Raw genomic sequence first — 24,955 nt, forward strand, 5'->3', positions numbered from 1 at the left:
ATTCACTAAAAATAACAACAAGGGATTCATTAGCGACTTCAGTAAGAGAAATTCCAAGGATCATATGAGCAGCAGACAGATTGGGGTCTAGAATCATGATTTAGGAATGATTTAGGATGCAGTGGCTCACTCCTGTAATCCTAGCACTTTGGTAGTCCAAGGCAGAAGAATCGCTTGAGCTCAGGAGTTCAAGACCAGCCTGGGAAACACAGCAAAACTCCATCTCTACAAAAAATATATAAAAAATTAGCTGGGCATGGTGGAACATCTGTTGTCCCAGCTGCTCAGGAGACTGAGGTGGGAGGATCACTTGAGCCCAGGAGTTCAAAGCTGCAGTGAGCTAAGATCACACCACTCTACTCCATCCAGCTTGAGTGACATAGTGAGATCCTGCCTCAAAATAAATAAATAAAGATTTAGGGATGAATTAAGGATGTAGGGGATGAAGAGCAGAGACTATGGGCAATGAAGCTAGACCATGAGCAGGAGAGGAGACAATAAATAGAATCCACCAGAAGAGGAGACTCAGCCAAGCTGCTTTTATTGCATTGTTTTAAGATAGAAGATGTTTATTTGGAAATAATAGATGAAGTGGGTTTTCTGTGAAGACAGGAGAGAGTGCGCTAAGAGGATATGGGGAAAGAAATTGGCCTCAGAGAGGACTCTCCTCCTAAGAGAGGAGGGAAAGGCCTTTAGTGAGTGCAAATGCAACTGCATATTTTGGGTGAGGGAGAGGAAGTTGAGGACCTTCTCCCTGCGTCTCCTACAAGAAGATGCAGAGAGTGTTTCACAGAGAACATTGAAATGTCTGAGTCATCTTAGGAGAGGGAGCTTCTTGAAGGCCCCATTGTTGCAGTATCTTCCTTGGGTGATATGAAGAAGGTGAGAGCCTTCTGACCCGAAGCGGGTAATTAATATTTACAACCCCATGGGCAGGAGTTGCTAAGAGATCCTTCTAATCCGTTTGGAACAACATTTTCTTTGTGAGCCTGACTGTGAGGGGCTGAGGTTCAATTTGCTGAGAAACATGTGGGGACTGAGGTGGAGTGTGGCAAATCGGTGGGGTCGGGGGTAGGAGGGCAAGGCAGAAGAGACAGGTGGAAGCTGTTTCATGGAAGACTTGGGCCCTGGAGGATGTCAGAGTTCCAGGTAGTTACCAAAGAAGATGACCCCTGAGTTAACTAATTATGAGAGGAAGAAGGCTACTGTAGGAACATGCTTATCTCTGTCATCACACTGCTTACAGTCCAGCACTGAGAATATTGTGGGTGGGGGAATCTCACCAAGCCAAAGGGGCAGGGCCACTCTGCAGAGCCCTGAAGGTGATGATGCCGCCACAGTGGGCCTAGAAGGCAGGATGCAGAACCAAAGAGGATTCTTCTCAGTCCTTAAGATCTACTGGAATTTGTTCCATTTGGGTTCCTTCTTCCCTCTTTTCCTGGACATTTCTCAGAATCGTGTCCTCAATTCTGTTCCGATCTTACTTTATAGTTTCAAGTCCTAATTTCACATTGGAATGACTTCAGAGATTGTTTTTAAATGACTGATTCTTGGTCCCCATTCCCAGAGATTTTGATTCCATTGATCTGGGGTGGGCTTAGACATCAGTATTAAAATAAAATAATAAAACAAAATAAAAAAAAGAATCTCTCTGGTGATTCTAGCACACAGCCATGGCTAAGAACCACTGCTCTTTGGAGTTGCCCTGACTAATTCTATTCATTTCCATAACTGTGATTTCTATATTCACTGTTAGCTTTAGCTTAACCAGTGTAACAGGGAGAAGGAAATCATGGATAATCACAAGTTTACAGAGAGAAAATAGACAAAATATGGTACAAAATGGTTTTAAAACCAATTTATTTAGTAAAAGTTGTTTTCAGTATGTAGGGACATATTTACCATTCTAGAGACATCATTCAAGAGTATAAAAATTAATGTTTCAGAAAGGTAGCATTGCATATATTATTTAAAGGAAAATTGTTCAAAAGGTTTCAAAGCTGTCTTTATCATATTGCTGTCTCATAGCTGAGCTCTCCTTGTTTTCATGTATTAGAACAAAGACATCACACAATCCGTTTCATTCTGAGAAAAATCTCCTCTTCACCTTTTTAATGGCTCAGCCAACTGTCAGCAGCATGAAGTTCAACTCCATGGGTGAGCTCTTGTTTGCTGGTTGACCCCTGAACTTCACTATCACTGTCATTTTTCTTTTCTTCACCTCAGAATGTTTTTTTTCCTAGAGTCTCAGACCTGAGTTCACGTAATCAAAATATTCACTCATTTATTTTTTGTTAAGAAACAACTTTCTGGCCTCCAAAAGTGTGATTTGCAATTTGAGCTCACACCAACAGAAAGGTACACCTTCCCTGTCAACCTTGTAGCCTCATGTTCAGTTGGTAAGAAGAGAGGTCCCTGGCCAGGCACGGTGGCTCACACTGTAATCTCAGCACTTTGGGAGGCTGAGGCAGATGGATCACTTGAGGTCAGTAGTTCGAGACCAGCCTGGCCAATATGGTGAAACACCATCTCTACTAAAACTACAAAAATTTGCCAGGCATGGTGGTGCGTGCCTGTAATCCCAACTACTCAGGAGGCTGAGGCATAAGAATTGCTTAAACCTGGGAGGCGGAGATTGCAGTGACCCGAGATCACGCCACTGTACTCCAGCCTGGGCAATAGAGCAAGACTCTGTCTCCAAAAAAAAAAAAAAAGAGAGAGATGCTCCCAAGTTGTGGTAGCCACTATATACTCTGTTGGTTACTACAACCCAGATTGTAAATATCTTCTAAAATACTGCCTCATAGGAATTTTACTCTCTCAAAAAATAGACTGTTCAATGTTTCTAAACCATGTTTAATTCACGACATACAAAAAAGTGCACGCCAAGCACCGTGCATGTTTAGGGCTCCCAAATCTATAGTTCTATCTTAAGTTCTTTATAATAATGTCAGACTGTCCTACCAAAGGTCTGCTGAAAAATCCACCTGGATGTTCCAATGGACTACTCACTCATAAAATACCCAAAAATGAGTCAGTCTCCTCCATCATCATATTCCAGGAGTCTGCTCCATCTCTAGGCTCCCTCTTTTGGTAATTGGCACCTTTAGCCTCTTGCTGGCCATGAGGCCAGCCTCTGCCAATGCTTCAGGGCTCTGCACATGTTTCACCCTTTCAGATATTATTATACTTCCCTGGCACCGTGATGCCTTTCTCATCTTATTTGGAAGAGAGTGAGGGCTGAGGAGAGAAAATCCAAACCACTGTTTATTATTTTTGAATTGTTGCTATATTACTACCATTATTGTTAGTTTTCAAACAAAACATTTGTGGTGATCTTCTTAGCATTCTATTATCTTCCTATTGAAATGAATATAAAATCGAAACTCCTTATCATAACCTACTTGATCCCATAGGATCTGGCCCCTGTGTTTCTAAGATTATCTTTTGTCCCTTATCAGTACCCAGCCACAGAGGCCTTCTTGCTATTTCTTTTATTATTATTATTATCATTATTATTTTGAGTCAGAGTCTTGCTCTGTTGCCCAGGCTGGAGTGCACTGGTGTGATCTTGGCTCACTGCAACCTCTGCTGCCCTGGTTCAAGCAATTCTCCTGCCTCAGCCTCCCAAGTAGCCGGGATTACAAGGCGCCCACCAGCACATCCAGCTAATTTTTGTAATTTTACTAGAGATGGGTTTCACCATCTGGTCTTGAACTTCTCGTGATCCACCTGCCTCAGCCTCCCAAAGCGTTGCAATTACAGGCATGAGCCACTGTGCCCAGCCTCTTTTTTTTTTTTTGAGACAGAGTTATGCTCTGTCATCCAGGCTAGAGTGCAGTGGCATGATCTCGGCTCACTGTAACCTCCACCTCCCAGGTTCAAGTTATTCTCCTGTCTCATCCTCCCAAGTAGCTGGGATTACAGGTGTGTGCCACCATGCCCGGCTAATTTTTGTGTTTTTAGTAGAGATGGGGTTTTGCCATGTTTGCCAGGCTGATCTGGAACTCATGACCTCAGGTCATCCACCTGCCTCTGTCTCCCGAAGTGCTGGGAGTCCACCGTGCCTGGCCATTCTTGCTATTTCTTAAACACACCAACTTTGTTCCTGATTCAGAAACTTTCTACTTGTTGTTTCTACTGTACAGAACACTCTACCCCAGTTTTCCTAAGGTTAGTTCCTTCTTGCAGTTCCAGTCAGCTCAATGGTATGACCTGGGTAGAAGCAAGGTAAGGGATTAGAAATTACTTCATGGGTACAATGTACACTATTTAGGTGACGATTACACCAAAAGGCCAAGCTTCACCACTGCACAATATATCCATGTAACAAAACCCTGCTTGTACTCCTTAAATTTATACAAATTTTAAAAAAGAAAAAGAAAAAAATCATAGGAGGCAATATCACACACTAATACTAATTGTGTGCAGGAATAGATGGAAATTCTGCATTAATGTGCCATACTCATTGCAATTTTGTATGATACATGGAACCACGCACCGCTAAGGAGAAGCAGCTCATTGATACAGGTTACGTATTGCATATTCTTATTATATATTGCATTATTTTGTATTAGTATCATAGTGTAGAATCAACAAACCAGCTATTATATCGTTTTGCCTCTGTTTCCATATTTTATAGGTTTATTTAATAGGCTTATGTAATAAGTTAATTCAGCAAATATTTTCACAGCATCAAAAAAAGATACAGCCTCAAAAAGTCCTTCCTTGTCTATCAACCTAAATATGGCCCATCTCCCATCACTATCACATCATCCTGCTATACTTTCTTTATAATATATACCTCTCTCTGAAATTACTGTGTTTATTAATTTTACTGATTTTTATCTGTCTTCCCTCACTAAAATGTAAACTCCCTGTGAAGAGATTCCTGCCTGTATGCTCACAGCTCTATTCCAGGAGCTAGAATAGTGCTGGTGCATGGTAATGCTCATTTAAAAACACTAATAAATGCCAAATGTGCACTGGGCATGAGAAGGGATATCCAAAACACTTGCTGGAGGGCAGTGGGAAGCAACATCAAGAAAAGTATCAGTTTTGAGAATTCAGTAGCCTACTAGAACCCCCAGAGGGATGATTTGGAGAAGGTTAGCAGAAGACAGTGAACCAACTGGCAGGAAGTCATAGGGACTAAGAAAGAACTAATTTTCAGTAATTGTTTTGAAATCCACCTGATCTGACTCTGGGTGCCTAGGTAGACAGCCATTGCCTCAGGAAGCACGTGCCTGTGTCACGCATTTCATCACTTCATTGCACCATGCCCAGTGTGGTATTTTGACTCTGTAATGTCCATGAATATGCCGCCTTCACTTGAGAAGCACTGTGGTGTGTGGTGCAAAGTGCATTTACTATGAGATCAAAAGACTCAAATACTAGGTCCTGAACTAGCTCTGTGATCTTGGGAAAGGCCCACACATGCCTAAAGCCATGGACTAGTCTGTTTCCTGCCCTCCAAACCAACTACCACACAAAGGCAGGCATCATTCCTCTGGGCTAGGATTTTAGAATGCTACTGTTTCCATTTAGTAATTTGACCTTAGCTGCTCTTAGCTTTAGTTTATCCTTTATTCTTGCCACAATGCCCTTTGTTAATTGTCTGTCATTTTTCTTCTCTAGGTCAGATCTTCTTTAAGGTTTTATTCATGTTTATATCACGTCTTCAGTACCTCATCCATACCTACTCGTAACCCCATCCGCTACTATTACGCATAAGGGAAGAAATAAGAAATGTGGCTGAGCACAGTGGCTCACGCTTGTAATCCCAGCACTTTGGGAGGCCGAGGTGGGCAGATCATGAGGTCAAGAGATCGAGACCATCCTGGCCAACATGGTGAAACCCAGCCTCTACTAAAAATACAAAAATTAGCTGGGCATGGTGGTGTGTGCCTGTAGTCCCAGCTACCCAGGAAGCTGAGGCAGGAGAATTGCTTGCACCTGGGGGACGGAGTTGCAGTGAGCCGAGATTGCACCACTGTACTCTAGCCTGGCAACGAGCTAAAAAAAAAAGGAAATAAGAAATGTTTGTCAAAAATTGTCAAAACTTTCTGAAAAAATAAAAAACTGGTAATATGTATCCAGTACTTTAAAAAGAAACATATTCTTTGACCTAATTATTCTTTTAGAACCTTAGCCTTAATAAATAATGCCACATGCAAAGGATATACATGCAACGATGTTCAGTACTGTGTTACATTAATTGCAAAACAACAAAAAACAAACAAACAAACAAAAAAAAAAACCTATAATGGAACAACATAAATAATCAGGAGGAGACGACTAAGTAATTCATGAAATGTCCAACTATAGAAACTTCATATGTATGAATATATGATATATGATAGAAGGATATTACGCATACTTCAAAAAATGATGTTTACTAGAGAGAAAAGTAAAACATACTATTAAAAGAAGAAACCACGTATTTTAAAAAATCCTATGTTCATTGCAATCCTAGTTATGCAATATCATAACCCTTATCACTACTACCACACACACACACACATACACACCCCCCACATAATAAAAAAGAGCTAAATTTGTTCAGAGCGTATTCAATTCAGATAATTTACGTCTGTTTACTCGCGGACTGCTCTATGAATCAGAGAGTATTAGCTTTGTTTTACAGTTCAAGAATGTTGAGATTTAAAGAAGCAACTTTACTAAGATTACTGAAATATATTATATTTAGAATATTCTCTGTCCTTTTCTATGGGTCTCTCCATATGTAAAGCCTATACAATCCTCACCCATTGACTCAGGCTTAGCCATGCAGCTTGTTTAGAGTGATGAAAAGAAACACATTGTCCACACACATGTGTGGACACATAATATACTCTAAGGGAATAGGGGATTATAAGGGAAATTTGTGCTGAGTTCTCAGTGAGGACAATCTGAAGAATGGAAGAGGTGGTCAAGACACATTAATTTAATCTACCTTATTACATCAACACAATGTGATGAACAGAATCACATTGTCCACCACAAGCCCCTTTTCTTCCTCTCCTATGAGGCCAACAATGCCCTCAACCACAAAAAGAGATAAGCTGCTTCTTCGTTTTGGGATCTGGAATAAAGAAGACATAGAGAAGAGCCATAGCCAACCTAATAAGACATGTAATATGAGTGAGAAATAAACATTTGGTGTCACCTACTGGGATCTAGCAGCTGTACATCCTAACCTACCCCATGCTGATTAAGAATTGCTAGCAATGGGTGAGGGCAAAATTCAAATCTGGATCTGTTTGGCTCCAATATTCATGATCTGTCCACCATATTATACTATCTTCTTTTATGTTTTTAATTGTCTTGATAAAATTTACTTTTATGTTGAGAAAGAATATACAATAAAAAAATAGCTTTTGTAAATCAGGAATATATTCTAAATGGAAATGGAAACAAATAGTGCTTGCCTCCCTATATCTCCTATTATAAGTAATGTTTATGTTTTGAATCTGATGCCCTAGAAATTGTCACTCATGTTTTCAGACTGATGCCAAGCTAAATTTTCATTTATTGGATATGCTTTATTAGCTGGTGGCCAGAAAACCCATTTTTAGGTAAATCCTCTGCCCTTTTCCTTTGGAAAGCTTAATTGAACTGATGGGTACATGTCACCTCTTATTTGCCAGACATTCCAGTGATAGGAAAATAGGCTTTTTGAAGGCTTCTGGTTTTATGTTTTTATCTTGACAAGGTGCTATTAGGCCACTCCATGGGTGGGAACCTTTCAGTACAGGCATTCTAGATATCTCAGAGAATATCACAAAGCCTTTATAAAAAAAAGTCTTCCTCTACTTCGGGACACCCTCCTACTGAGCATAGCCGTTTGATGCCATGGAGACTCAATCTCTTGGCAGCCAGTGCTGGACTTTCTATAGGAATTTACAAAATTCCTGGCAACCTCACCTCTCCTATTTAGAAAGCCTGGAAACTGAAAGTTTTTTGCTAACTACTTGCAGGTTATAGCAATAAAATTGATTGTCACACCTAGTCAAACTCATTAAACCTTGGCTTTGGGGCCCAGTAGCACGTACACACACACATTATATATATACACACACATATATATATAATATATACACATATATAATATATACACATATATACATATATATAATATATACACATATATTACATATATATAATATATACACATATATTACATATATATAATATATACACATTATACATATTATATATATATAAAATTACACACATGCCAACTTATTTTTAATATAGTCCAAAGCACCCAGACTCACCAATCTTGAGAACATCTGAAGTAACAATAATTTTTATACTCAATGTCCCTGATTCATCCTTTCATTTTTTCATGTAGAATTTTAGCCTCCTTTAAAATGAACTCCCTGCCCCAAAGATACATTTGGAGGATAGCCCCAGAAAGGGTTTCACATGGGTTCTAGAAAAAGTCTTCAGCCAGCAGGCCTAATATAACTTTTGCCAGGCTTATACTGAACAGCCACCATGTCCATGTGCATACTCTGTGCTCATCACTACTTCAACTGGCTGTAGAGGACACTACCTTGCTAAAGGTGCTGTCTCCTGATGTATTGAAATTATATATTTGAATACAAAACCATTGCTGATTGTAAAAAGGAACAAAAGAAACATGAAGTAAAATGGCCCTCAAGACACTGAAGCAGAGCTGTCTTCATATCCTCTCTGACTAATTTGGTTGTTTCCATTTAGGGGCTACTATGAATAAAGTTGCTATGATTATTATCATAGAAGTCTTTTGATAGAAGTGTATCTAAAAGTGGAATGAAATAGTCATACGGTGTCTTTTTATTAGAAACTGCCAAATAGCTTTCAAAGTGGTCTATCATTTTCCTCCAGCAATAAAAATGAGAGTTCCAGTTACACCATGTACAGGAGGGTGTGTAGTGGTATTTTATTATCCTTCTCAGGGGTTCCGGAAAGTCCATCAGCCAATCTAGTCTAGCCCTGTGGCAAACATAACTTATTAGTTCCTGTATTCAGGTTAAATAACTGGAAGCCCAAGACAGAGTTTCCTTTTCAGAGATCAGAATAAAAGAATTACAATATAAGCCTGGAATCTTTCATCCAAATGGAATTTTTCTATGTAGGCTGCTATTGTTGTGCATGCTTGAAGGAAAGTTATTAATTTTATCTTGATGTTTTATTACCTGATTGCTAATTTTCAGAATCCCTCATCCTTGAAGGGTACTTTGTGATTTTATACGTCTGTTGACGCTCTCCTTGCAGCCCCTGTAAGTTAGGGAGATAAAAGTGTTGTCATCCTGCCTGGAACTCCATGGCTGGCAATGGGGGCTGAGCAGAGATACTAGTCACACTAATGATGTTTCCCAGAGGAGGTGCCTAGACATGAAGCTCAGTTTTGCTTGAGCCGGAACCATGTTTCAGATCAGCACTAGAATTAGAGCTAAAGAGATTTTACACCTGGAGATGTAATCAAGAGAGCTCCCACTGCCCCTCAGCACCCCTCAATTATTTCATGGGTGTTGACTAATGAGTACATGGCTGCCATGGGCTGTTTACTTTCAACCTAGAGGTAAATATCAAGTATTTCATAACCAACTCAACTGGGGCCAAAATCAACAGTTACAAGGCAGTGGGAGTTAAAGAGATAATAATTTCCTGAGAATTTGTTTCATAATTAATTAAACAGATACCACTCCTTCTCCACTGGAAATCTTCATGTACCAGGAAAGTACATCCTAGGTTTTCTTTTACTCTGCTATTTTCATATTGACTGCATTCAAGCAATACAATTAGTGCATGATTTTACCAATATTTAACCTACATTAATCCAGTGTAAGGAATTAATATTTATATCAAGTATTTGGAAGAAGAGAATTAGGTATATAAAATGTAATTGTTAGATAATCTTAATTAATGGACTACAAATAACCAATATTATCTCTAAGTCTTATTTTCACTAAATAGATGTGTTCATCTATATACCCGTGTTTATATACAGATGCGCCTCAACTCACAATGGGATTATTCTCTGATAAACCCATTGTAAGTTGCAAATATCATAAGTTGAAAATGCGTTTCATAAACCTACCCTACAACACATCGTAGCTTAGCCTAGCCTATTTTAAATGTGCTCAGAACCCTTACATTAGCCTAAAGTTGGGCACAATCATCTAACACAAAGCCTATGTTATAATTAAGTGTTGAGTATCTTACTTAATTTATTGAATACTGTACTGAAAGTGAAAACAGAATGCTTGTACGGGCACTTGAAGTATTTTTCCTCCTGAATATGTGTTGCATTCACACCATCATAAAGTAAAAACTTGTAAGTTGAACTATTGTAAGTTTGGAACCATCTGTATATCTGTGCTTATATGTGTGTGTGTGTGTGTGCAAGCACAATTGCAAGCCTTATAGTTAATTAAATCAGAAGACTTAAAGCTGCCAAATGCCACACAAGCCAGGCTGAACCACGTTTGCCCTGCCTAAGTCTAAACACACTCAGGACGTTTATTCTACTCTTTGCAATGTCAGACTCTTTATTTATTTATCATGCTTTGATGATGTCTGACTCTTTAAAAATATCTCCTGGTAAAGACTGGGAAATGGTTGATGTCTTGTAATCAACAGGGATTTTTCCAGGGATCTGATTAGTTGCCTAAGGTGCTACTGCTAGTACTGCTACTGTTGCTTTTATTCTTCCTTTAGTCACTTTCTTTTCCCAATTTCCTGGCTATCTCAAACTAACCATGGGAATTTGCTAAACGTACTTGAGAGTATATCCTAGTCATAAGATTTCCTAAGAGAATATTCAAAGGACCTATGGGTTGATGGTCTACTTGCTCAGTGTTGTATGACCTTCTAGAGCATCCATTTTCTCCTCTGAAAATCAAAATTCACATGAACTCCTCTTGGGATAGTTGTGAAAACAAATAGACTAGTGGATGAGAAAGACCTTCATTAATTTTAAGGCATGGGAAAAATACTCTGTTATTCTTTAAAAACAGGAAACTCAAAATGAACTCAAAATGAGCACCTAGATCAGTGTATTGCTAAAAAATATGTACATATTTTTATACATATGAATGTATAAAAAAGATGTGTGTAATTTCTTTTAAAGTGTATATTTTAGGTCAGAGGAGGAAATAAGTCATATTCAAAAAAGAAGCATGTCATAATGATGTCTGACAGGGGGCAATACTAATGCAAAGAATAAAAATAGAGAAAAGGAGATCAACTGAAAAAATTGAGGGAAGAGTGGATAGAGGTAATAACAGACAAATGAAGTACAACTATGCTCATTAAATTTAGCAATAAATCTATTAAAGTATATGATGACCAACTTCGCTAAGTTACACATTGAAAGTGAAATTTAGAGATTGTAGAAATCAAAGAACTCTATCAGTTATTTTTTCAGGTATCCTGATGTTTGCAAAGCCTATCCCTATTTTCTATTCTGCCCTTATATTATGTGATTATCCTAAACATTTGCCCAAAAGTCCTTCTTATGACTAGGCTTCAGGCTGACCATGTGCTAGTTGTTTATTGTCTACCTCCAGGCCATTATATTCGAGGCTCATCTATACTTCAACTATATTTGCCCAAGTTTAATTCACCTCACAAATGGCCTGGAAGCATCTTGGTTTCTTTATCTTCCAACAGTTTGGCAGACCTCAGCTCTGATCTTCAGGACCTATTACTGATAATCAGAGTTGGACCGGAAGCAACTCTGATAAAGTTCTCTTATTTCTGAATATGGCAGGAGTTTGTCTGCTATAGATGCATCTCCACTCCCATTTGATAAAACCTGATTTGCCAAAATGAATACATCCTAAGCAGACCCTTTTAAAAATGTCTCTTGAATTTACAAATAGATTTAATATAGGATTTCTTTAAATCACTCTTTTACTGCTTTTAAATAAGATCTGATTTACCAATTTTCAGAAACACATCTGCCACAAGTAAAGAACAATATTCCTGCAAAAAAGTAACACAGAAAGAGTACCCTTAAAGTCTTAAAGTCCTGCCTCAACAGTATAACAAAAAAAAAACCATTAAATATAGTCTTAGGCACAAAGAAAAATGTGGCCCCATTGTTTTTAAATCATCTTAAGGCTCTATCTAAACATGGGTTCTCCATTACCCAATGTCCTTTGTTCTCTACTTGCTTGGGCTTGACACCTAAATGTGTCCAGATTTATTATTTTTTTAAATATCAACGTCCTTTTCTTTCCATAAAGGAAAGAAAGTAGTGCTCAGAGAAAGTCATATGCTTGAACATTTATTTTGAGAATCAGAGGAAAGCATATGGAGTAAAAGAAGTAGCCCTCAATTATTCATGTTAGTAAAGGGCAAGACTAGCTTGCTTAATTCAAAAATTTTAACACAATGTGTTGTTTTAGAAAACATATTCAAGTTTTAAATTAATTCATTCATGATAAACATGGCTCTTAATATTTTATCAATATCTTTGCCTATTCTCCTTCCTAAATCCCTTTTTTTTTTTTTTTTTTTTGGAAACAGAGTTTCACTCTGTTGTCCAGGTTAGAGTGCAGTGGAGCAATCTCAGCTCACTGCAACCGCTGCCAACCAAGTTCAAGCGATTCTCCTGCCTCAGCCTCCCGAGTAGCTGGGATTACAGCTGCCACCACACGTTGCTAAATTTTTTTGTATTATTAGTAGAAATGGGGTTTCACCATCTTGTCCAGGCTGGTCTTGAACTCCTGACCTCGTGATCCACCCATCTCGGCCTCCCAAAGTGCTGGGATTACAGGCATGAGCCACCGTGCCCAGCCTCTCCTTCCTAAATCTCGACCTGATCTTTGTTTCCCAAGACCCTAGCAATGTATTCTATAGACTTGAAAGAGTTAGATCATACCTCTTCCACTAATCCATTTAATTACCTAACTCACCCCCAAGCAACACGCTAACCAGAAAGACAACATATTTTATGGGTGAGTATCTATGGTAGGTAAAACCGGATCAACCTGATTCTGCTCTGTCAAGGTCTAGTTTTCTGAGTTTCTGTCCTCTGTGAAGTTCCACCAGATCAAACAGTATATAGGAGGCACTGAAGGATTGGATCAGTGTCTGGTTCCTTACTCTGTGTCTTCTCTCCCCAAGGATACTTAAGTATATACAAGACTCTCCCAATAAACATCTTTTTAATAATCCTTCTCTTTTGTCTTGACTCTCTGTCTTATCACTTAAATTTCTCATGCCCATCTCCAAATTTCTCAGAAGTTCAGCCTATCCCCCCACTTTGATCACCCTCTGCTTCTTAAAACTCTCCTAACTTGGTCTCTATTTCACCACATCTTCCTGGTTTTTCTTATATTTTGATGAGTCTAGCTCTTACCTGTTTTCTTTGCACAGTCATCCCATATTACCCATGCACACTGCTTTATCTTATCAATCCCTATGTTCTCTCTCAGTGTAGTTTTATGTACACCTGTAGTTCAAGAACCACATAGTTACTAATGGCTTCCAAGTTCAAATCTTTGGTCCAAACCTCCCACTAGAGATGCTGATTTGTATGTTAAACTACAGTCTGACTAACTACACCAGAATAAACAGTAATACTTCAAATTCAGTGTGTCCAAGGCTGAAATCATTAATTTCTCCCTTAAGCTTGTTCCCATTCCTATATTCTCTAGTTTATGATACTGCCATTCAAACAAATATTTCAAGAAGAAACCAGGATCCCATTATTAATGTTACCACCTCCCTCAATCCTTGTATGTAATCAATGAAATCACAGTCTTGGTGATTTTACTTTTAAGTGCTTATAAAATCTATTCTTCTTATTACCCCAGCTACTGCTGTCATAACTAAGGCTCTTGACTCTAGACACTGTGGCAACCTTCTCAAAAGTCTCACTTAGAACCATTGTATGTTCTACTAGCCACTAGAGTTATAGCTATAATGTCTTTCTCTTTAATAGCTCCCTAACTGCTCAGAATAAAGCTCCTAGACAAGGAACAAGGCACCTTGCCCATTTCTACGCCATTATTTTTTGCCACTCAGTCTCACGCCTTTTATTTTTCACCTCTCAATCTCACACTTCATATTTCAGAAACATCTAAATGCCTGCAGTTTCCCATACAGCATTCAATTTCTTGCCTTCATCCTTTGCTCACAGCTTGTCTCTCTTCCTATCTCGTCTTCTCCTTACCTCTGCCAACACCCCTTACCTGCCTAACTCCTACTCATTCTTTGAGAATGAGCTAAATATAGTCTCCTATAGATTTTTTTGACATGCAACACCCGCCACCCAGGCTGAGTTAAATATCTGTCCTACATGACCTCACAGTGCCTTGCGTATCTCTTTTCTGAGTACTCATCCCCAGCCTTCAGCATAGTGCCCCACATACTGTTGGCTCTCATGAATATGTGTTGAATGGGTGAGTGTAGAATAACAGGTTGGCTTCCTGCTGACTGGGCTTTTAGCAATATATCAGTGTAAGATATGATGTCATTTCTCTCCATTGAGTAGGGGAGTGTGATTAATGATTTTTATCACGATTTCCTACTGAGCCTCATGATTTTGTTTGAAGTATTATAGATTTGCAGAACTTCAAACACATCCAGATCTATATGTGCTCACAAATTATGTTTGAAAATTAATATTAAAATAGTTTCAATTGTGGAAAATTGTGACAAGTTTTCTCCAAAAGAAGATGCAATCAAAGATGGCCTTATCGTTTTCACGTTCTTCCATTCCAAATTTGTCACTGGAGATGTCAACAAGCAGGACAACGTTTTACCTTTGTGTCTCGTCTCTATGTCTTCTCTGGTAGAGTGGTGGCCAGTGATGTGAATGGACAGAAAGTTAGTCCCCAAAGAGAAAAAGAGAAAAATCCCCTTCTACAATCAAGAGATAGCATGGTGCATTTTTACACTAGTTTAGCATTTTAAACTCTAGAAAAATAGAACACTGCTTCCTGTAACTCACAAGTCAGAGCCTGGAATTTGTCTCACAGGAAACATCTGGGATGCTGCGGGTCAGGGGTGATGAAGGTTACAATGGGTATGTTTCACAGGGAAGGAGTAAGTGTGCGGAAACTGGAAGTTTCAGGGTATAGGATGTGAAGACTTTTTAAGACAATGCAAAGAAGCACAGACAACGGAAGAACTATGGGAAGAGATCTGAAAAAGAAACCAAGAGGCTTCAAGAGATAAAAACAAAATATGTCAAATAATTACTACTCACGGGACAAAAATCACAGAAAGGGAAAAATTGAGAGGCTGAGCTTTTATTTCAAAAAATGACAGAAGAAATGCAGCAGCATCTGTGGATGACTAAATCTAACATCCTTTGTTTGAGAGATGGTGGAGAACCAGGAAATACTGGCAGGGGGAAGAATAGTCCTTTTTATCGGAACATTTTCTAGATTTATGGACGAGAGAGTTTATTGACTGTTTTACCTGCATATGGTTTAAAAAAAAAAAAATCTGGTAAGACACAGTACATTGTTTCACCTATACTGATTTATTTTATAATTTGCAATATTAGCAAATTATAAATTTGGAGATTTATATTCTAGTCTTATCCGCTAGTTATATTTCATTCAAAGTACCTTCCTGAAACCCAGTCTCCAAACTCTCCAGACTCATGTGTCCCTTCAAATGACAGAAGGATTCAGACTTGCTCTTTATCTCCCATGCCTTTGCTCCAAAAGCGTTAGACTCCTGGCTTAGCCATCAAGATTACCATTTTAAGTAACAGTTTCTAAATGTTCAAGTTCCCTTAATGGAATAAAGTTTATACAAGTAGACAATTATAGGTACAGAGTTCATTTTTGTCCCTCTTGGTAAAATGAAATTTTGAAAAAATATATATTTATATTGTCTTTGATTAAGTTGTGCTTGATCTGAGCTTGAAAAGTTAGTTATAGAGTTACATAAATATTATATAATATAGTTATATAATATTTTGCAGTAGCACAATACATATGAAGCACTCTTACAATAGCTATATATTCAGAATATTTAAACAATATTTTTTTTTCTGATATATTATCTTTTTTATTCACATACATACACCTATGAAAGGATTATTTTTAATCATTTTGGTGTATTTGCTTTATGGATTTTTTTTTTAATTTATTTATTATTATTATACTTTAAGTTGTAGGGTACATGTGCATAACGTGCAGGTTTGTTACATATGTATACTTGTGCCTTGTTGGTGTGCTGCACCCATCAACTCGTCATTTACATCAGGTATAACTCCCAATGCAATCCCTCCCCACTCCCCCCTCCCCCCTCCCCATGATAGGCCCCGGTGTGTGATGTTCCCCTTCCTGAGTCCGAGTGATCTCATTGTTCAGTTCCCACCTATGAGTGAGAACATGCGGTGTTTGGTTTTCTGTTCTTGTGATAGTTTGCTAAGAATGATGGTTTCCAGCTGCATCCATGTCCCTACAAAGGACACAAACTCATCCTTTTTGATGGCTGCATAGTATTCCATGGTGTATATGTGCCACATTTTCTTAATCCAATCTGTCACTGATGGACATTTGGGTTGATTCCAAGTCTTTGCTATTGTGAATAGTGCTGCAATAAACATACGTGTGCATGTGTCTTTATAGCAGCATAATTTATAATCCTTTGGGTATATACCCAGTAATGGGATGGCTGGGTCATATGGTACATCTAGTTCTAGATCCTTGAGGAATCGCCATACTGTTTTCCATAATGGTTGAACTAGTTTACAATCCCACCAACAGTGTAAAAGTGTTCCTATTTCTCCACATCCTCTCCAGCACCTGTTGTTTCCTGACTTATTAATGATTGCCATTCTAACTGGTGTGAGATGGTATCTCATTGTGGTTTTGATTTGCATTTCTCTGATGGCCAGTGATGATGAGCATTTTTTCATGTGTCTGTTGGCTGTATGAATGTCTTCTTTTGAGAAATGTCTGTTCATATCCTTTGCCCACTTTTTGATGGGGTTGTTTGTTTTTTTCTTGAAAATTTGTTTGAGTTCTTTGTAGGTTCTGGATATTAGCCCTTTGTCAGATGAGTAGATTGCAAAAATTTTCTCCCATTCTGTAGGTTGCCTGTTCACTCTGATGGTAGTTTCTTTTGCTGTGCAGAAGCTCTTTAGTTTAATGAGATCCCATTTGTCAATTTTGGCTTTTGCTGCTGTTGCTTTTGGTGTTTTAGACATGAAGTCTTTGCCCATGCCTATGTCCTGAATGGTACTACCTAGGTTTTCCTCTAGGATTTTTATGGTATTAGGTCTAACATTTAAGTCTCTAATCCATCTTGAATTAATTTTCGTATAAGGAGTAAGGAAAGGATCCAGTTTCAGCTTTCTACTTACGGCAAGCCAATTTTCCCAGCACCATTTATTAAATAGGGAATCCTTTCCCCATTTCTTGTTCCTCTCAGGTTTGTCAAAGATCAGATGGCTGTAGATGTGTGGTATTATTTCTGAGGACTCTGTTCTGTTCCATTGGTCTATATCTCTGTTTTGGTACCATTAAACAATATTTTTAAAGTTTAGTATCATAAAATTATTTCATATACTGGAAGCCAAAGCCCCACATAAAACAATGCATAAATGTTTTAGGTCAAACAAGAAAAAAAGGGGGGCAGGGAATGATACTGAGAAGTCAAATACATTGCTGCATTGTGGAATATTAAATTCATTTACTTATTAAGCAAAATTTGAGTTTTTTTCTAAACGATAAACATACCTGTAAATGTGACAAATATAACATCTTACGGATGCCTAATGCTAACTCTTAACATGAAACATTACTCCAGACTGCTCTCCATGACTCACACTGAAACAGCAGTGAAAGAAGAAAAAGCATCAGTACTTTATATTTTATTTGTTTCAGGGATTTCTGTGTTATTTGAGGCTGTTCATGGGTAGTAATTACATTAATTTTCATGTATGGCTCCCCACTATTGTAATGAGAAAGTTTTCGTGTAACATTTCTCCATCTCAGTTGCAATTAAAATGAAGGGGTAAGAAGAGCAAGATGCTCTGCTATATGGGAAAGTGGAATCTGCAGAAATCTCCTAAGCATTTGTGAAGAAAATTACAACCTACCCTTTACACTTTCTTTCTTCAACATCTTTTTAGTAGAGACAGAATCTAGTGTCTTGGTACAGTGTGTTATGGAATATGTATGAGTTTTTTATTGCTGAGTGGCAAATTACTACAAAAACTTAGTATCTCGCACAGATTCTGGAAAGTCATAGATCTGGGAGCAGCTTAGCTGGGTGATTCTGGTTCAGGAGAGATATCACGGGTTGCAGTCAAGCTAGGGTGACCAACCATCCCAGTTTGCCTATGACAGAGGACCTTCCCAGAAATGAATTTCAGTGCTAAAACTGGGAATGTCTCTGGACAAATGACATAGTTTGTCCTCCTAAATCAAGTATCAGTTGGGGCTACAGTCTCTGAAGACTGGGATTGGAGGACCCGCTTCCAAGCTCTCCCAGGTAGCTGCTGGCGGGAGGCCTCAGTTCTTTGCTATGTGTACCTCTCCAAGGACAAGCTCACAACATGGCTTCTCTCTGAGACGGAGCCAAGAGAAAGAAGAGACATGCCACACTGCCTTAGGTGGCTAAACTTCTCCCTTAGTCTATTCACTTAAAAAAAGACGGTAAGCCAAACCCACACTTGAGGGTCAGATTATAAGGGCATGAATACTAGGAAAAAAGGATCATTACGGACATCGTGGAAACCAGCTACCATGGTATGGCATGGCATGGCATGGTGTGGTATGGGAGTGTGGTATGGCATGGCATGGTGTGGTATGGGAGTGTGGTATGGCATGGCATGGCATGGTGTGGTATGGGAGTGTGGTATGGCATGGCATAGCATGGTGTGGTATGGTTTGGTATGATGTGGTATGGCATGGCATGGCATGGTGTGGTATGGTTTGGTATGATGTGGTATGGCATGGCATGGTGTGGTATGATTTGGTATGATGTGGTATGGCATGGCATGGTGTGGTATGGTTTGGTATGATGTGGTATGGCATGGCATGGTGTGGTATGGTTTGGTATGATGTGGTATGGCATGGCATGGCATGGTGTGGTATGGTTTGGTATGATGTGGTATGGCATGGCATGGCATGGTGTGGTATGGTTTGGTATGATGTGGTATGGCATGGCATGGCATGGTGTGGTGTGGGAGTGTGGTATGGCATGGCATAGCATGGTGTGGTGTGGGAGTGTGGTATGGCATGGCATAGCATGGTGTGGTATGGTTTGGTATGATGTGGTATGGCATGGCATGGCATGGTGTGGTATGGTTTGGTATGACGTGGTATGGCATGGCATGGTGTGGTATGGGAGTGTGGTATGGCATGGCATGGCATGGTGTGGTATGGTTTGGTATGATGTGGTATGGCATGGCATGGTGTGGTATGGTTTGGTATGATGTGGTATGGCATGGCATAGCATGGTGTGGTATGGTTTGGTATGATGTGGTATGGCATAGCATGGTGTGGTATGGTTTGGTATGATGTGGTATGGCATGGCATGGTGTGGTATGGTTTGGTATGATGTGGTATGGCATGGCATGGTGTGGTATGGTTTGGTATGATGTGGTATGGCATGGCATAGCATGGTGTGGTATGGTTTGGTATGACGTGGTATGGCATAGCATGGTGTGGTATGGTTTGGTATGATGTGGTATGGTTACTGATGTAATGTGCTGAAAACACCACAGTAGATGTCCAAGTGAAACACATTCATTTATTCATTCAACAAGCCTTTGTTATTGATATCATGTTAAGGACTCTTATTTGAGCTTGTATCTGGAGAATAATAACAGCAGGAGCAGTCCTTAAAGCAATGGGCAATCTAACAAGTCACTTTCCCAGGAGTTTACATAGGAGAAATAAGCCCTAAAAGAATTTCATGTTTAACCTTAAAAGAAAAAAATACATACAAAAAGCAAAAAGTAGGTGTCTTCATTCATTTGGGTTGCCATAACAAAAAACGACATAGACTGGATAATTTATAAACAACAGAAATTTATTGCTTACAGTTCTGGAGGCTGGAAAATTCAAGATCAAAGCACCAGCAGATTTGGTGTCTGACTTGTTCTCTGCTTCGTAGATGGCACCTTCTCGATGCATCCTCACGTAGAGGAAGGGACAAATAAGTTCCTCAGTCCTTTTTTATAAGGCCAGTAATCCCATTCCTGAGGGCTCTACCTTCATGATGTACTCATTGCCCAATACCACTGCACTGGAGATTAGGTTTCAATGAATGGATTTTGGAGGACATAGATATTCAGACCATAGCAGTAGGATAAAGAGACTATCACACCTTGGAGCTTCCTTGGACATGATATATATCAAACACTTGCTATAATGCAATGGAATGCACAGGCTCTTGAGTCAAATTGCCTGAGTTCAAATTCCAGCTTTGTGATCTTCCAACTGTGTGACACTAGTCAAGTCACAGCTGTAAAATGATAATAATAATGAGACCTACCTCATGGGGTTGTTGTGAATGTCAAAGAAGTTAATCGTGTAAAGTGTTTAGAATGGTGCCTGGCATGAAATCCACAACTATTAGTCTCTATTACCAACTATCGTCATTCTTGAAATCATAGTCCCCTACTTCTTGTTCTTCTTTTTTATTTTTGAGACGGAGTCTCGCTCCATTGCCTATGCTCGTTGCCCATGCTGGAGTGCAGTGGTGTGATCTTGGCTCACTGAAACCTCCGCCTCCCGGGTTCAAGCGATTCTCCTGACTCAGCCTACCAAGTAGCTGGGATTAGAAATATGTGCCACCATGCCTGGTTAATTTTTGTATTTTTAGTAGAGATGGGGTTTCACTGTGTTGGCCAGCTGGTCTCGAACTCCCAATCTCAGGTGATCCGCCCGCCTTGGCCTCCCAAAGTGCTGGGATTACAAGCATGAGCCACCGTGCCCGGACCCCTACTTCTACACTACTGTACACTCTTAGTTCTCTATCTCTATTGCATTTCATTCATTCTCTAATCCATTTTTGGCTGCTTTTCTCTTTTCTACGCCTGTGTAACTTAGGATCCTGACCTCAAATTACTTCTCTTTCTACACTCTTGCTGGGAAATGTCATCCTCACACACAGCTTCAACCACTGCCTCTCTTCCAAAATCCCATTTGCCTGTTTAGAATCCTCTCTTATGAGCTCCAAAAAGGAGCTAGAATGATCCAGAATTACAAGCAAGAGTAATAGAAACAGAATAGAATTGTAATAGCAATAGTAATAGAATCTTAAGCGATAGTTACACAATAGATCCAAACCTGAGGTCATCATCTTGCATGCTGTTTCCTACTCACTTGCATGCTGTTTCCCTTTCTCAGCAAATGGTGCTGATATTTCCCTAGTTGTGAGAGCCAGGTTTCTACCCCCGGAGGCATCCACACTTGTTCCACTTAGTCACACTCAACTTTTAGTCACCCCCATTTTTCTCTTCAAATTGTCTCAGTCACTCTCTGTCTCACTACCTCCATCTTCTATTGCCCCAGCAATGTCCCAGAAGAGTTGACATAGCATGAGGAAAAGACATGGGCTTTGAATCCCAGGGCCATCATTTTTTGGTTATATGGCCTCACTAAGCCTCAGAACTGTCTCTGAAAAACAGACAACCTTCAGCACCACCCAGGGGCCTTAAGAACATCCTACTCAAAACTTACAGGACCCTCCATCAGAGTGTTGACATTATCTGACTGTGCCACTGTGTTGTGAGCTTCTTGAGGGTAGAGATTTGCCTCCATGGCTCTATATGCCCAATAAAGTGTGGTGCCTGGAGGAGAGAATTCCAAATATATTTATAGAATGACTGTGATAGGTGGGCCTCAAGCTTTTCTGGCACCCACTGTTGGGATCACGACTTATTGCTACCTTGTTGACTGCATCCCTGAGCTCAAGTATATGGGTGTCTACCAACATGCCCTCATTTGACTACCAGGAATGACTTAACTGGTCATCTACTAACCATTTTAAGTGAAACTGAACTTTATCAACCACAGCCATATATGCATTCAATAGAAGACATTTTCCTCTTTTTTAAATTGATGAATCAAATTCCTGATAAAAATCACTTTAAGTTGATAAGAATGATACCTTTTGGAAAAAAAAATTCTTCAAGGAAGAGAATTGGAGGGTAAACAGTGTTCATTACATTTTGTTTTTCTTTTAAAAAATAGTACCTCATGCAATGTTTTTCACGTCAAGCCTTACAGCTGTGATAATGATTTGAAACTTATTTGAAAGAAATAAGTATTTTAGCTTGTATTAGTCTTTAAAGTATAATTGGGTTTCATGCTGGGAAAAAATTATAAGCTGCTATCAGACCTCTCAGGTCTCAACTACAAACATAACTTATGAGGCCTTTGCAACACTGCAAAGCAGCTGCCATTCAAGTCTCCAATATCATAGAATAAATAGAAATGTTCTGGCTATTGGTAAATATCACACTTATAATATATTGTTTCCATAATCCACAGCCCTGCCAAGGAATCCCAATCCCTTGACACATCTCAGTATTCTGAAATATTCTATGAGTTTGGCTGATGAATCGGTTTATACCAAAGAAAATGCTATTGTTAAATTCATGCTGTTTTTATGTTTGTAATCTCAGAAGAATTGACACTTGACATCTTATAGAAAATAATAAAGATAGTTTACACGAAGAGCAAGCTTCTATTTGTCCTAGATTTGGTGACACTGGGAGTTGTGACACAATTTTGTCTTCCATCTACTTTGAATTCCCTCCCATAATCACCAAGACATGGCAAATGACATTATCAGTCACATGGTAAATATTTTTAGAATGGACAACCTATTAGTGCTTACATTAATCTGGGTAATTAGAGCCAGTATGAGGTATAGTTAGGCCAGAATTAGAAAAAAACTCAATCAGAAATAAATTTTTAAAACTCCTTATCCTTAGAGAGCAAATAAAGTGACATTTGACTGTGAAGCTTGAGAAACTTTTCCAATATTTTTTTAAATGTTTCCTTTTCTCCTAGGCAAGATATATATTATCATTTCTCTTTATTTTGATAGTCTTTTATTTCTAAACCTGAAGCTTTATTCTTTGTTGTTTAAAAAATTGATAAGATAGTGGGATATCTGATCAAATTAAATGTGGCAAGCCAAGAATAATAATAAAACAGATTCATGAGTTAACATTTAGATTCTGTAACCATATTAACTCAAAAAAAAATATGAGAAGCACCTCCCTTTATAACTTTGTTAAAAGTCTCTTAAGCACAAGTTTTATTTTTAAAATTCAGATTCTGTAACCATGTTAACTCAAGAAAATATATGAGAAGGATCTCTCTTTATAACTTTGTTAAAAGACTCTTAAGCACAAGTTGTATCTTTCTATCCTCCCTCTGTCTCCCAATGTGTAATGCAAAGCCCTATACACAGGGAGAATCCACTAATTAATTATCTAAGGGAGAACCCACTAATTAGTTACCGAGGATGACCATTATCATCATTATTAGCCAAACATTTTTTAAAAATCTTAATACATATTTTTGTCTTATCTCTGAATCATCTAAACTCATTTGAAAATTTTTAGTAAATAAAAATAAGCACAAGGAAAAAATATAAAACACGCATAATCTCATTTCTCTAGAAAATTATTGTTGACTTTTTGAGATGGTCCTTATTTCTCTCTAACTCTGAAAAATTAAAAATAAAATATACTATGCTTATGTTTCTATAACCACCTGAAATATTTCATGTTGATACCTTGCTTAGTGAAATCATTATGGAGAAGACAGTTGCAACAAAAAAAAAAACCAGCTATTGCTATTCCATGGTGCCACATATGGAGCACTTACACAAGTACATAACAGAAATGAAGAATGAATACATGAATGAATGAAAGTTGGATGGTTGCTTTAATGAAGCAGTTTTGGCAACAATGATAACAGTAGTCACTTACTGGCATACTGGCTTTTTTTTTTTTTAGCTCATTACTAAGCATCACGGTAACCCAAGAAGGTAGGTTTTACCACCTATCTCCATCACTTTAATGGTCTCTGGGAAATTAAAGAAACTGCCAAGTTCTGGAGCCAGAATTAAAACCCAGATCTAACTGAATCCGAAAGCCTATAGCTGTTTCCGCGATAATACTGCCTTTCAAATATTGCTGATATATTGAAATGAAGCTTTGTTTAAAGGACATACCCCCACCTGCAGTAAAGGGAATCACATAAAGACAAGACACCCTCAGAGTTCAGTGCTGCACGTCCAGTCACTGTGTGCCCTGGTGTTATAGTACAGCTGCTACCATCCATTTGTATGGTGGCTGTTTCATACTGGTACTGTCAGGGCCATTGAAATCACAGACACATTCACTCAGAAGAAAATAAGAATGGAATTTCTTTTTGAGGAAGTTTTTTTACACTAATCCACTTAATCCCATGGTTGGTTTGCCATTGAAATCTGAAGCAGAGCATCTTTTATAGGGAAATTCCTATCTTGGAAAAAAAAATTTAATTAGCCAATAAGATCTCATCTCTTCCTTAACTTTCAAAAAAGAAAAAAGTGTGTGTAAGTTGAAGGGGGAGGGGTGAAAGCAGCAGCAGATGGATCCTTTCAGCAAAATGAATGTTATTTTACCTCTGAGGAAAAACTACATGTTCTACAAAGACAAAGAAAAATATGAAAACTTGATTACTTTTAATAACTAATTTATTTTTTAGTAGGATTTTAGACACATGTCATTATACATTTATTCAAACCCAAAGAATGTACAACACCAAGTAGGAACCCTACTCTGTGGACTTTGGATAATAATGATGTGACAATGTAGGTTCATAGATTGTAATAAATACAGCACTGCTCTGAGCAGGGCGTTGATAAGCAGGAGGCTGTGCATGTGTGGGGACAGGGGTGTGTGAGAACTCCGGATTTTCTGCTCATTTTTGCATGAATCTTAAACTACCCTAATGAAAAAAAAAAA

Source organism: Macaca mulatta, chromosome 4 (assembly GCF_049350105.2).
Source record: "Macaca mulatta isolate MMU2019108-1 chromosome 4, T2T-MMU8v2.0, whole genome shotgun sequence".
Classification (NCBI taxonomy): Eukaryota; Metazoa; Chordata; class Mammalia; order Primates; family Cercopithecidae; genus Macaca; species Macaca mulatta.